Source organism: Zophobas morio, unplaced genomic scaffold (assembly GCF_036711695.1).
Source record: "Zophobas morio isolate AGI-343-1 ecotype UQ-CSIRO unplaced genomic scaffold, CSIRO_AGI_Zmor_V1 ptg000010l, whole genome shotgun sequence".
In the NCBI taxonomy this organism is placed as follows: domain Eukaryota; kingdom Metazoa; phylum Arthropoda; class Insecta; order Coleoptera; family Tenebrionidae; genus Zophobas; species Zophobas morio.
The window spans coordinates 2,479,879-2,494,885 of record NW_026972115.1 but is presented as its reverse complement, the minus strand read 5'-3'; the positions used below and the strand labels follow the sequence as shown (position 1 = coordinate 2,494,885).

At 33.9% G+C, this 15,007-nt stretch overlaps 1 protein-coding gene across 2 annotated transcripts in view; it reads left to right on the top strand.

Annotated features, from left to right (window-relative positions):
* LOC135126138 (bone morphogenetic protein 1 homolog) overlaps positions 1–15,007 on the top strand; it is a 430,017-nt gene that overhangs the window by 413,532 nt on the left and 1,478 nt on the right. The gene's annotated exons all lie outside the window — the stretch shown is intronic.

The following is a 15,007-nucleotide window of genomic DNA, read 5'->3' as shown; positions in this document are numbered from 1 at the left end:
TAATTTTTCTTTTTCAGAAAAGGATAAACGCCGTGGTCTAAAAGAGATTGGTTGATTATTCTTAACACAAATGTTCATTTCGTAATTACAATCAATCTTTGGCGAGTCATTACATAAATAAAAATTATCATACACTTCCAAAACTTCCACTTTTTTATCATAATCTAAACAAGGATTGATCTGTACTTCTTTGTTACTTTTTATTTCTTCACCTACCTTAAAATCGACATGTAAAATTTCGTCAAAGTTATTTACTTTCTCAAATTCGTTTGAAATAATTTTTAAATGATCTCCTAACGTAAACGTGAAACCCTTGGTATTGAGAAAATCTCTACCTAATATAGCGTTAAAGGACATGGTGCTATTAGGAACTACATAGAATTTTACGGGTAAAACAGTTTCATTAACAAATACTTCCGTGTTAAAAATACCCAAAATATCAAGCTTCGATCCATTCACACCCACGAAATTTAAATTTGGATTTAGACCTTCATTGAAATTATTTTCGGTGACATACCGAACTTTTACAACTGAAATTGGGCTACCTGTATCGATTAATGAATTCAAATTATAGCTACATTCGGTTTGACAATCATCTTTAACATTAAGGAATGTTCATTTTATAAAGCGGACACTGAAAAATTGCTACTAATTCGAGTACTTTGGGCTGATTTAATTTTTTTTGTTATAAAAATGTTTAAAAATGTTAAATGAAATAATTATTCCTATTCTCTAATCAATTATATTCAGAAATTATAAAATTTTCTAACTATTGCGCGAATACCGCGAATCACTGTTTGCACAGGTTTGTTTGTGATTTTCTTCATAGCAGGAGGCCACATTTTTTTAAATTCTCCAACTCATGATGTTGTTCGGCCATCTTTTCTTCACACTGATTTCATATTTGCTCATTATCGCTCAAGTGGACGAAGCTCAGGACAGTTGGGTGGTTTATCTTCCTTTTTTAAAAACTGTACATTATTGGCATTAAGAAGCTCCTGAGTGGCACCAGCGTAGTGAACCGAAGCCAAATCTGGCCAAAACAATGGAGGGTTATGATGTTTGCAATAAACAGACGATAATCGCGTTTTTATACATTCTTTCCTGTAATCATCGCCCCGAATTGTTCCAATCGTAAAAAAAAACTAAAACTTTTTAGCACACAAGAACAAATCGGTTGCCACACTAAGACTTTTTTCCCAAACTTTTCAATTTTTTTTGTTTTCATGTCATCGAGGACATCTTCCCCTACGACTGCATTATAAAACTGGGAGCCGGGTAGTGTATTGCAGTCCATTTTAACCTTCGTTTCGTTGTCCATCAAAACACAACGATTTTTGTTCCTGACCAAAATTGTTTATAACTTCCTGCTTTTTTTTTTTGAAACTTTGTGCACTGCTTTTCGCTTCTTTTTGGGATTTTTTGCTTTAATACGTTCTAATGTTATTCCGAGTCTTTATATTTTGTACAGTACCTACGGTAACACCTTGCTTCTTCGGTATTTCCCGCACAGACATACATTTCCTTAATTTTAGCAGTTTAATGATGTTTTCCTTAATATTTTCGTTAAGCGGGCCTTTTCTCGGTCTGGATTTGAGCAAATCTTCTAAAGTATTAAACTCCCCAAACTTTTTGATTATTTGGAACACTGCTGATTTTGAACATTTAGTTATTTTAGGCAGTCCCCCCAACGGAAATTTTTCGTAGCATCACTTTTGCAAAGATAATTTTCTTGCCTCAATGGCGATTCGCTTCATTTTAAAAAGAAATAACGTTATTTTGAAAACAAAAATGGCATTTAATAGATACAACTTAAAGCTTTCATATATAAAAACTGGAATAATTTAGATTAAAAATTAGAAAAGTGGCGTTACTTTAAAGGTGTCCGTTTAATAAAATGAACACTCCTTAATCTTAACGTTTACCATATAGGGATCTTGTGTCTCGGTTGATATCACATTGGTGGTGTTGTCTTCCTTTTTCTTCCCTGGACAATTCCTCTTCTGATGTTCCTTTGAACCGCAATTGTAACAGGAACCCTTTTCCCTCACCGGAATTGGACAATTTGAGGCGAAATGGCCCACACCATTACAATTATAGCATCTTCTAATTATGTTCTGATTTGGAGGGGGTTTACTACTGCCCTTCGCTCCTACAGACCCCGGAGAATAAGTTCCTTTGTTTTCGTTATGCTTTCGGAAACGTTGACCAACAGATTGAGTCGAAGGTGTACGGGTCTTTCTAATCTTCTCATAAACTTCAATTTTTTTCTTTAAGTCGACATAAGTTTTAGCTTCATACAACAAAAATTTGTGTTCAGGATCATCGTTGATACCTTGAATGACATATTCGATTACTGACTCCTCTTCAATTTGACCCTTTGAAGCGAGTTCACGCATCTTCAACAAGTATTCCTGGAGAGATTCTTCTTTTTTCATTTTTCTATTATTCAGCATGCGATGCAGTTCAGCAGTGCTCACCTTCTTGGAAAATTCACTCAATAACCTGCGTTTCAAGTCCTTCCATGTACCCAAATTCCTCTGACTTTGGATAAATAACTTAGCAAGCCCAGTTAATGATTTCTTCTCAAAAACTAGTCGTTGCAGTTCCGACCACTTCATAAGTTTAGCGATGTCTTCAAAGTCTGCGACCCAAGTCTCGATTGCATAATTGTCATCACCACTAAAAGTGCGTACGGAATCTTCGATGTCTCTGAAAGACATGGTGAACGTAGGGACTGCTGCCGCGCCTGCTCGACCATCATCACTGTCTACCGGATCATCTTCGTCGTCCTCGTCTTCACTCTCTTGTTCTTGAACAACTCTTTCTTGTGTAAACAGATCAAAATCAGTCAACACTGAACAAATTCTCTCGGCCACTTCTTGGTGAGTACCTGCATAATTCAACCCCAGTAGAAGGCCGACTCCACAAAGTTCTGCGATCGTAAAATTCTGCACTACCTCATCCACTTTCTCATTGAAGTCATCTGATGCGACCTCAAAAGGGAAACCAGTCCATTGACACAGCTTCTTTCTGTTCAACCGACTACCGTCGTCAAAGGCAAGGCCGTATAGCGTACGTACCGATGCATAAGGACCATTCTTAATAGCGTCGTCACACAACTCCACTTCTTGGAGGGTTCTTGCCATCTTCTCTTTTTATGAAAACGTGATGAGTTGACATAACCTCACATTTCTCGCGTGCTTGACTCTTCAACCATTTATCCGTGTAACTATTCCATGAATCAGCACTTCACAAACACAAATCGGACATTGGTCATTCCGATGTTAAGGTCGTTAATCCCACTCCTGAAATTGTAGTCGGTTTTTTAGTAAAACTAATTTTTAATCTTCGAACGAGCGGTTTTATTAAAATTCTGTTTAGATCCCGTCGTGTCCCGTACTGCTTCCTCCTCACTGCTGCAATCTAGTTGTAGCGCCAAATTTGAAATTTTAAATGTAGGTGACCACAATTACGAGGTGACGTTCGGGCCTGAAGGACACGTCAAGGTAAAACGTCTAAAATAGTGTGTCTGGTAGTCAAGGCGCGGTTCCAGGTTTGGAATTGTATCTACTTCCCGAATCAAAGTGCTTGAAATGAATACTACGCTGAGAAAAGTCCGGTGGCGCATTCTCTCTGCGTTAAACACCTAGAGCACAGAAACCAACTCCACGAGAAGCGACGAATCGACAACGCCACTACCGATAGTAAAATTACCGAAGCTTTTGTAGCTTCTCTCCCGCAGAGGACGAGTGTTAAACAGGCTTCGACTCGTTGGATTCCCAACGACTTGAACCCTTTCATCGTACGACCGGTTCAAAGTCAAGTGGAAGAGAAGCAACCCATCGAGTATCTCACCGAGATGTGACAAGTCACCATCCAGTTCGTCAACATAGTCCCTACTACCTCTCAAGAATCCAAATTGATCCCCATGGTCAACAAAGCGTTTCAAACTGTCTGCAAAATCGTATCGAAAATGCGCGTAGTCGTCAACAAAGTCTCCCCTTTCGACAAAGACTGCATGATTCTCGTACTCTTCGGTCTAAGAGGAATCGAACACGAAGTCGAAAGTCAGAACGCCCTAAAGTAGGCATTTGCTATCCGCAAATCTATCAAGAAACTCACCACTGTCAAATGTGTTAATGAGTTGTTGATGGAAATGAAATTTTAATAAGAGTGTTAATTTTATATTGGAACAGTTGCTATGTAAAAAAAAAAAATAATAATTATAAATAAATGATTAACAAAAGTTAATTTTCCAATTTTCTAATAAAAAGAAATAAAAGTAAAAACCAGAAATCACAACAGGTTATGGGCCCAGAGTACTCGCAAGTACTGAGGCAGTAAAGCTAGAAGAAGAAATTTTAGAACCTTAACGAGAGAAATAAAACTCGAAAAGGAAGAAAACGTATTTGACAGTGACATAAGAAGAAAAAAAAACAAAAATAATGGCGTTGACAGAAGAGGTGAATTTAATAGAAAAGCTCAAAGATGAAACCACGTATCAGTTGTGGAAATTTCAAATAGTAGTAACATTTAAGGCTTATGATCTGTTTGGAATAGTAAATGGAGACAAGCTTCTATCTAGTGTGGAAAAGGAGGAAGATAAAACTAAATGGGTGAGAAATGATGCAAAAGCGCAAAAACTAATTGTGACGTCAATAGACAAAAAGTACATGATGCACATTATGGACTGCACCACCTCCAAAGAAATGTTCGAAAAAATCAAAAATATTTTTGAAAGAAGCACTTCAGAACAAATATGTAATTTGCTGCAAGAGTTCTACAGCTGCACATTTGGAAAAGGTACTGATATGGCTACTCACATTAGCAAAATAGAGAGTATTGCACACAAATTAAAAAGTCTAAATCAAACAGTTGATGACAACATGTTAATGTCAAAAATACTGTCATCTTTACCTCAAAGTTATGGTTTCTTCAGGACTGCCTGGGAATCTACTCAAGATAATGAAAAAACCTTACCAAAATTGATAGCAAGACTACTATCCGAAGAAAACCGTAGCAAGGAAAGTGAGAGAGATTTTGCATTTAAAAGTTCAGAAAGATTTTGTAAACATTGTAAAAGTAGTTCGCATGATACAAGATTTTGCCGAAAATGGAAAGAAAAGGGTGCTGGCGAAGTAAAATGTTTTAAGTGTGGATGCTCTGGACATATTGCAAATAACTGTCCCAAAAGGACAAATAACCAATGCAAGATTTGCAAGAAAACAAACCGTAAAGAGCAAGACTGTTTCTTTAGAGATAAGACAAAATCATTAGAAAAAAAGAAGATAGCCTTTCTTACAGAAGACAGAAGATTGACAACGCAAGATTTTATAGTTGATTCAGGATGTTCATCCCACATGGTCAACTCGAAAGTGATGTTTACAGCATTAGAAAATATCGAAAGTAGCATACAAGTTGCAAAGAAGAATGAAAAAATGAAGGCAGAAGGGAAAGGAACAGTTGAAGGAAGTTCATGTATATTGAATGATGTACTTTTTGTACCCGAATTAAGCAAAAATCTACTGTCAGTTAATGCTATAAGAGAGAATGATGGTGAAGTAACATTTAAGTACTAAAGAAAAGGTAGTAATAAGGAAAAACAATGAAAAAATACTTGAAGGAAAAAAAATTGAAAGTGGTTTATATATGGTTAGTATAAATCAAAGTAAGGAAGAGAGTTATCTTGCAGAAAATACTTCAGTAAAAGACTGGCATAGAAAGCTAGGACATTTGGGAACAAAGAATATAAAAAGATTAATAGATCTATCGACAGGCATGAAACTGAATAAAAAGAAATGTCAAATGGGTTTCTGTGAAGTCTGCATGGAAGCAAAGCAAACAAGACTCCCTTTTAATACTACGAGACAAAAGGCAAGAAGACCACTAGAAATTCTACATACAGATGTATGCGGCCCAATCGATCCTAAAACTTGGGATGGAAAACGATACATTTTAACAGTGTTAGATGATTATACTCATTATTGTAGAATTTTTCTATTGAAGTATAAGAGTGAAGTATCAGAACATTTAAAAGATTTTATTAGAGAAGCAGAAGCTTATCATAATCAAAAGGTGGTAAAAATACGTTGTGACAATGGTGGTGAATATACGTCATCGAATTTTAAACTCTGGACAAAAAATAAACGCATTGTTCTGGATTATTCTATACCCCATAGTCCACAACTAAATGGAAAAGCAGAAAGATTAAATAGAACCTTATTGGAAAAGGCAAGAGCGATGATATTTGACAGCAAGCTAAGTAAAGATTTTTGGGGCGAAGCTGCGTATGTAGCAGCGTATCTGTTAAATCGAAGTCCTACAGAAGCAATAGACAAAACACCAATAGAATACTGGACCAAAATGAAACCTGATCTGTCCAGATTACAAATATTTGGTTCTGTAGCATATGCAAAGACACTGGGAAATTTACACAAACTTGACCCTAGAAGTAAAAGGTATCTTTTTGTAGGATATGCACTAAATGGTTACCGCTTATGGGATGAAAAATCTAAGGAAATAAAAATACACCGAGATGTTATCTTCAAAGAACCAGATAGTCAATCTTTGGCTGATTACAGAAGAACAAGCAAAATAAATGTTATAGAAAGCGACGAAGAAAATCAGGAACAGAATGCAGAACTAGAAAAAAACAATACAGGTGGAAATTCAGAAACCGAAACTGAAAATGAACAAGACATTAGACAAAAACCAAATCAAATAGAAGTACAAAATATAATTTTGGGAGAAGGAGAAGGCATCAGAGAATCAAGAAGAGGAGAAGGCATCACAGAATCAAGAAGAGGAGAAGGCATCGCAGAAACAAGAAGTGGAAGAAAATTAAAACAATCTGTAAAACTTAAAGATTATATTGTAAACTTTGTTGAAGAAGAAGCGTTATTGACTTATGAAGAAGCAGTCAAGGGACCAGAAAAGGACAAATGGCTTGAGGCTATACGTGAAGAAAAAGAATCTCTGAATAAAAATCTTACATGGAGTTACGTGAATATAAATGAAGTAGACAAACATCGCATTCTGACAAGCAAGTGGGTATTCAAAGTTAAAGATAATGGAAAATATAGAGCAAGGTTGGTAGTAAGAGGGTGCCAACAACATAAGGGAATAGATTACAACGAAACATTCAGTCCAGTTGTGAACATAAGCTCAGTAAGAATAATGTTAGCACTGGCTGCCAAGTATAATATGTTAGTTACCAAATTTGACGTAAAAACAGCATTTTTGTTTGGAAGTATTTCAGAAGAAATTTTTATGCATGTACCAGAGGGGTTCAAATGTGAACAAACTGAAAACAAAGTGTGTAAATTGTCGAAATCGCTATATGGCCTAAAACAAGCTCCTATGAAATGGAATGAACGTTTTACTACATCTTTAAAACTGAACGGTTTAAAACCACTGATTAGTGATCAATGTTTATTTACGAATATAGAAAAGACCATGTTATTAGCAATCTTTGTAGATGACGGATTATTATTGATCAGCAAATGGGAAGAAGAAATGAAATCGTTATTGAAAAATCTTCAAACCGAATTTGAAATGACAAGTGAAAAAAATCCTAATAGGTTTTTAGGAATTAGTATTCAAAAACATGATGGAAAAGTTATACTTTCACAACAAGATTATGTACAAGCAACTTTAGAAAAATTTAATATGCAAAACTCCAAACCTGTACCTACGCCCATGGTCAAACAAGACATAAGTTCAGAAGATAAAATGGTAAAAATTAATTATCCATTCAGAGAAGCTGTTGGAAGTTTATTATATTTAAACCACAAGACCAGACCAGACATATCATATGCAGTGAATTACTGTAGTAGAAAAATGGAAAATTTTTCAAATCAAGACATTGTAACAGTAAAAAGAGTGTTTCGCTATTTGATATCTACAAAAAATGATGGACTGTGCTACGATGGCCAAAACAGTGAGAGATTGATTGCCTATTGTGATTCAGATTTTGCAGGGGACACTGAAACACGCAGAAGTACAACAGGGTACATAATATTTTTTTGTGGTGGACCCATATCGTGGTGTTCCAGGAAACAGTCAATAGTTTCACTTTCAAGCACAGAAGCTGAGTACATATCTGCTGCAGAATGTGTTAAAGAACTTCTTTACCTCAAATCTCTAATTGATGAACTTACCAATGGTGAAGTGAAGATAGATTTGTACGTTGATAATCAGAGTGCAATCTCAATAGTGAAAACCGGACAGTTCAATCGACGGAGCAAGCACATAGATGTAAGATTTCATTTTATAAATGAAAAGGTGCGAGAAGGTATTATAAACATAAAGTATTGTTCAACTGAAAAACAAATCGCCGACATATTTACCAAACCTCTTGGAAACATTAAATTTGAAAACCTGAAAGAACAATTTATGTCAAGCATCAATTGACAAGTAACAAGTGACATAACCTTAAAATTTGGAGAAGGTGTTAATGAGTTGTTGATGGAAATGAAATTTTAATAAGAGTGTTAATTTTATATTGGAACAGTTGCTATGTAAAAAAAAATATATAATTATAAATAAATGATTAACAAAAGTTAATTTTCCAATTTTCTAATAAAAAGAAGTAAAAGTAAAAACCAGAAATCACAACAAAATGCACCTCCATCGGTGTGACTAATGGCTTGGTGTACTGTGGCGTCGTGGGATATCCCTTTCGCAGAGAGAAACTTACAAAGGCTGCAAATTGTCGTCTCTGTATTTTCAACTTCAGTCGGCTTTGACGCTTAAAGGTATATCGGCTGCTGGCCTCATATTCGAGTACAACGAAGACTTTGATAAAATGGAGTACAAACAAGATCAGTCTCTGCCTCTAATCGGTCGCAGTATGGAACTGGCAGTTGCCGACTTGATTCTCCACAAACCAGAAACAGCAGGTTGGTCGAGTATTTGCTTCAAAGGCGAGTCGAAAGTCGGGAAGACGAAGCTACTACAAGCGATTAACAATAGTCAAGTGAAACAGTTTCGATATGTTTGTTCCTTAGCATTGAACGAAGCTCTGCAGAGGCCGTATTACACTGTTTCTACTATTGATCAACAGTTGTATGACATTAATAGCACGCGTCGTCCCCTACGACTGTACGACTTACCTCGACATTTGTGGGACTTCACCGAACTGCTCCAAACGAGTAAATCGACTTTGTCGGTGGGTCCGATCTAGAGCAACAGCAGCAAGGAGAACGTTCACCAGAATTTTATGACAATGCTTGGGAAAGATAAAGTACTGGTCTTTGTAGATAATGTGCAGTTTATGGACGGTAAAAGTTTTGAAATTATCGAAGAAGCTGTTTCGAACAAAAACATACAATTGGTGTGCGCCGGTTGTTTCGAAGACACCAACACTTGGAATACCATGTGGAAGTTCAATCCAACCAAACGCATTAAAGTTTTTAGTCTTAGTCCTTTACCGCCTAGCGAAACGGGCTATATCATCTGCACCTTCTTGAACGTTAAAGGCACATCGAAGAAGTTGATCGTTCTGATAAATAAAACCTGTGAAGGTCGCCCCGGTTGGGTTCAAGCCTGCTTACTTAAAATGATCAATAGAGAGCGGATTTATAAGCACAAAAAATTGGTCTAAAGAGTTTAGACAGTAATTCCCTCGCTGTCGGAAACTTGACGACTGCATGCCTATTGTGTTTTTTTTCTCATTACATTTTTGTAGTGGGAATTTAAAAAAAATTGCGATGACGTCATCAACATTTTTGCAAGGACACGTATATCAGTTGGGATAGATGTAGTGTAATACTAAGAATAAAATTATTATATTCTCAAATTTTCGGGAAAATTAATTGGGTCGTTTTGAATATTGATTTGTAATAATCAATAAAATAACGAAACAATTTACTCACGTATACGTATCAGAGGCAACTGAAAATCGTGTATGTATAAACATTCTTAATTCAAGATGACAGGCGTAACAGCATACGTGAGAGTCAAACAGAGAAACTGTAAACAAAACGACCATCGGTTTTATTGCTTCGACTTCCGCTTATTATATAAAACATTGGGTTTTATTTTAATTCTTGACGGTGAAATTCACAATTGGTTGATTATAAACATGTCTATTTCACATTCGCGGAACCAAGTGAGCGCATAAAACAAATGCAGGTCTGTAATGTTAAAGTCGATGTAAATAAGCGTGCTACCCTTATGTTTCAACCGAGTTTTTCCTTTAACAAATTTTGTGTCTACCAAATTGGGTTGGTTGGGGTGTAATACTAATAATAAGTGTTGCCTTTAATTTAATCAATAAAATAAATTGACTTCATTAATTTTTTTGAACCACCTCTTAAGAAAATCTAAAAAATATGAATGGAATGATAAATCACAAGTACAAACTCATCATATTTTTTGCATTTTAGATAGGATTTATTCAGCAAAATTTAAGGGTGACGTCATCAATTTTTTTAGGAGGGATGAACAAATACATTTTGAACAAAAGTTTACCATGCTTATAATAACTTTAAAATATTCCCAAGATTTCAAAGCATTCGGTTTTGTAATTCCTCATTAAATCGATAAAATAAATTCACGTCTTCATTAATTTTTTTGAGTCACCCTGCATATGCAAATCCAAAAATATGAATGGAATGATAAATCACAAGTACAGACTCATCATATTTTGTACATTGTAGATACGATTTATTCGGAAAACTTTTGAGCTGACCTCATCAGTTTTTTGTAGAAGATAACCAAATATATTTTGACTAAAAATTTATTATGCTCTTTATAACCTTAAAACATCTGCAAGATTTCAAAGCATTCGGTTTTGTAGTTCCTGATTAAATCAATAAAATAAATTTACGCATTCATTAATTTTTTTGAGTCACCCTGTATATGCAAATCGAAAAAATTTGAATGGAATGATAAATCACAAGAAGAGACTCACCATATTTTGTACATTTTAGATAGGATTTATTCAGCAAAATTTTGTGGTGACGTCATAAATTTTTTAGGGGGGACGACCAAATACGTTTTGATCAAAAATTTACCATGCTTATGATAATTTTAAAATATCTTCAAGATTTCGAAGCATTCGGTTTTGTAGTTCTTGAGTAAATCAGTAAAATAAATTTACGCTTTCATTTATTTTCTTGAATCACCCTGTATATGCAAATCCAAAAAATATGAATGGAGTGATAGATCACAAGTACAGACCGATCATATTTTGTACATTTTAGATACGATTTATTCGGCAAATTTTCGAGCTGACGTCATCAAGTTTTTGGAGGTGATAAGCAAATATATTTTGACTAAACATTTATTATGCTCTTTATAACCTTAAAACATCTGCAAGATGTCAGAGCATTCCGTTTTGTAGTTCCTGATTAAATCAATAAAATATATTTACGCATTCATTAATTTTTTTGAGTCACCCTGTATATGCAAATCCAAAAAATATGAATGGAGTGATAGATCACAAGTACAGACTCATCATATTTTGTACATTTTAGATATGATTTATTCCACAAACTTTTGAGCTGACGTCATCAAGTTTTTGGAGGGGATAAGCAAATATTTTTTGACTAAAGATTTATGATGCTCTTTATAGCCTTAAAACATCTGCAACATTTCAAAGCATTCTGGTTAGCAGATTAAAAATTAAATTTCAAAATGTTGTTTTATAATTTTGATTTTTTTCCAAAAATCTGGACGTTTTGGGTGAAAAGTCGATTCAGAGTTGTAAACTACATGTGTAGGACTATGTTATTTTATACAATTGAAAACCCATTTACTATGTACAATTTTGAAGTGACGTCATCGCATTAGTGGTGGGGATGATTAGACAAATTTTGGTTAGCGTTTTACCATCTACATGATATTCTTAATATAAGTACAAAATTTCACAACAATCGGTCGAGTACTTTCGGAGATTATCTGTCTAATAAAAATCCGGGACGGCAGACGGACAGACGGACAGACGGACGGACAAACGGACGGACAGACGGACGGACAGACGGACAGACGGACAGACGGACAGACAGACGGAAATGGGAGACCTATTTCTTCGTCTTCTAGGGGTCATGAAAGATCGAGAAAACGTAAAAGTAGAGAGTCGGCCGACGGACTCGATTACAATACTTACTTCGGGAAGTAAAAATCGAAAAATTGAAAAATCCAGAAACTAAAAAATCAAAAATTGAAAAATATAAATATCGAAGAACTGAGAATTTGAAAAATCGAACAATCGAGAATTCGAGAAATCGAGAAATTAAGAAATCAAAAAATCTAAAATTGGAGAAATTGAAAAATTAAATATCGAAAAATTGAAGAATCGAAAAATTGAAAAATCTAAAGTGCCCAAAATCGAAAAACCGAATTGTACAAAATTGAAAAATTGAATTTTAAATAAAAAAACTGGATAAATTGAAAAGTTGAAAAAAAGAAAAATCAAAAAATTGATCAATTGAAAAATCGAAAAGTCGAAAAACCGAAAAATCCGTTAATCGTGAAATTGCGAAATCCAAGAATCGAAAATTTAGAAATATCAAAAATTGAAAAAAAATTGGGAACCCAAAAATCTAAGTAAAACTGAAAAATCGAGAAATCTAAAAATCGAAAAATTTTTAAAATTTGAAAAATCGAGAAATCAAGAAATCGAATAGAAAAAAATCGTAAAATCGAAAAATAGAAAAATATTGAATGTAAAAAATCAAAAAATTGAAAAATCAAAAAACCGAGAAATCGGAAAATCGAAAAATTGAAAAATCTAAAGTGTCTAAAAACGAAAAATCGAATGGTGCAAAATTGAAAAATTAAATTCTAAATAAAAAAAAAAACTGGATAAATTGAAAAGTTGAAAAAAAGATAAATCGAAAAATTGATCAATTGAAAAATCGAAAAGTCGAAAAACCGTAAAATCCGTTAATCATGAAATTGCGAAATCCAAGAATCGAAAATTTAGAAATATCGAAAATTGAAAAAAATTGGGAGCCCAAAAATCGAAGTAAAACTGAAAAATCGGGAAATCTAAAAATCGAAAAATCGAAAAAATTTTAAAATTTAAAAAATCGAGAAATCAAGAAATCGAATAAAAAAATCGTAAAATCGAAAAATGTAAAAATATTGAATGTAAAAAATCAAAAAATTAAAAAACAAAAAACCGATAAATCGGAAAATCGAAACATGCTAAAATTGAAACCCTGGAATAATGAGAAACGAAACATCGAGATCGAGAAATCGAGAAGTCGAAAAATCAAGTGTCCAAAATCGAAAAATCGAATAATAGAAAATTGAAAAATTGAAAAAAATGGAAGGCGAACAATTGAAAAAAAGAAAAATCGAAAAATTTGTCAATCAAAAAATCGAAAAGTCGAAAAACCAAAAAATCGGTTAATCCAGAAATTGAGAAATCCAAGAAATGAAAATGTAGAAATATCAAAAATTGAAAAAAAAATGGGAACCCCAAAAGTGAAAAATCGAAGAAAAACAGGAATCGAAAAATCGAAGTCGGAAAATTGAAACACCAAAAACCAGAAAAATCGAAAAATCGCCGAAATAAAGACCTGAAAACCCAAAAAAATCGAGAAATTGAGAAGTCGACTCGAAAACCCGAAGACCAAAAAATCGCTTAATCGAGAGATTCAGAAATCTTAAAATTAAAAATTTAGAAATATCAAAAATTGAAAAAAAAAATGGGAAATAAAAAAATGAAAACGTTAAAGAAACGGAAGTTTGAATAATCGAGAATTGAGGAAAAAATCGACAAATCGAATAGTACAAAATTCAAAAATTGAATTTTAAATAAAGAAAAGGATAAATCGAAAAATTGATCTACTGAAAAATCGAAAAGTCGAAAAACCAAAAAAATCGGTTAATCGAGAAACTGAGAAATCCAAGAGTTGAAAATTTAGAAATATTATAAATTGAAAAAAAAAATGTGGACCCTGAACTGAAAAATTGAAAAATCGAAGAAAAACTGAAAAATCGATAAATCGAAGTCGAAAAATTGAAACATCAAAAACCTGAAAAATAAAAAAATCGAAAAATAGCAGAATTGTGAAACTAAAACATCCAGAAATCGAGAAGGCGAAAAATGTAAAAGTCGAAAACCCAAAAAATGGGTTAATCGAGAAATTGAAAAATCCAAAAATCGAAAATTTAGAAACATCAAAAACTGAAAAAAAGGGAATCTCAAAACTGAAAAATTGAAAAATCGAAGAAAATCCAAAGAATCTAGAAATCGAAATCAAAAATTGAAAAATTGAAACATCAAAAATCGAAAAATCGAAGAAATGAAGAACTGAAAAACTGAAAAATCGAAAAAACATCACGGGAGTTCTATACGTGATGGCTTCCATTCTCTCTGTGTTTTTTCTGGTGAAAATACTCGCCGGAGGCATCGGTGAGGCTCTTCAAGTAGACTTACTCTCCGTTGCAGTTGTGCCAGGTTTTGTACGTGTTACCTACTTTCTAAGAACTTTTTCTTACTCGTTCGTTGTAGTTCTTGTTATTGTCAATAAATACGTTTAGATGTAACGTTGTTGTGTTTCATTTTTTAGAAGACAGGGAACGCCTTGGGTACTACCGTGGCTACCAACGCCCTATTAGAGCGAAATGGAGAAAGAATGGCCTTTGTTACCAACAAAAGCTTTAAATTAACATTTTAAAAAGATTTCGTTTTGACTTATCAGACACTACATGCTGTTTTTACTAGCAAGAAATTAAGGTCCTTTATTCTCCTTGCTTGTCATTAACAAGCCAAAAAAAGGAAACGACTTTTATGAGTTATGAAAGCTCTAAAATGAGACTTTATTGTAATTACGCTTCTCTGTTCTCTTGTACGTAAATTCGAGGTCTTTGCGAATATTAAACTTCCTAAAAACTATTAATACCTCCTGTATTAAGCAGACGTTCTCTTCGAGTTACATTCAGCTCCAACTCTCACACACAAAACAAAGTAAACAGCGCCTTCAAGCCCACTAAAGCCATAAAAATCACTCAAACAAATCTTCCATTAAAACAAATATAAAAGTTT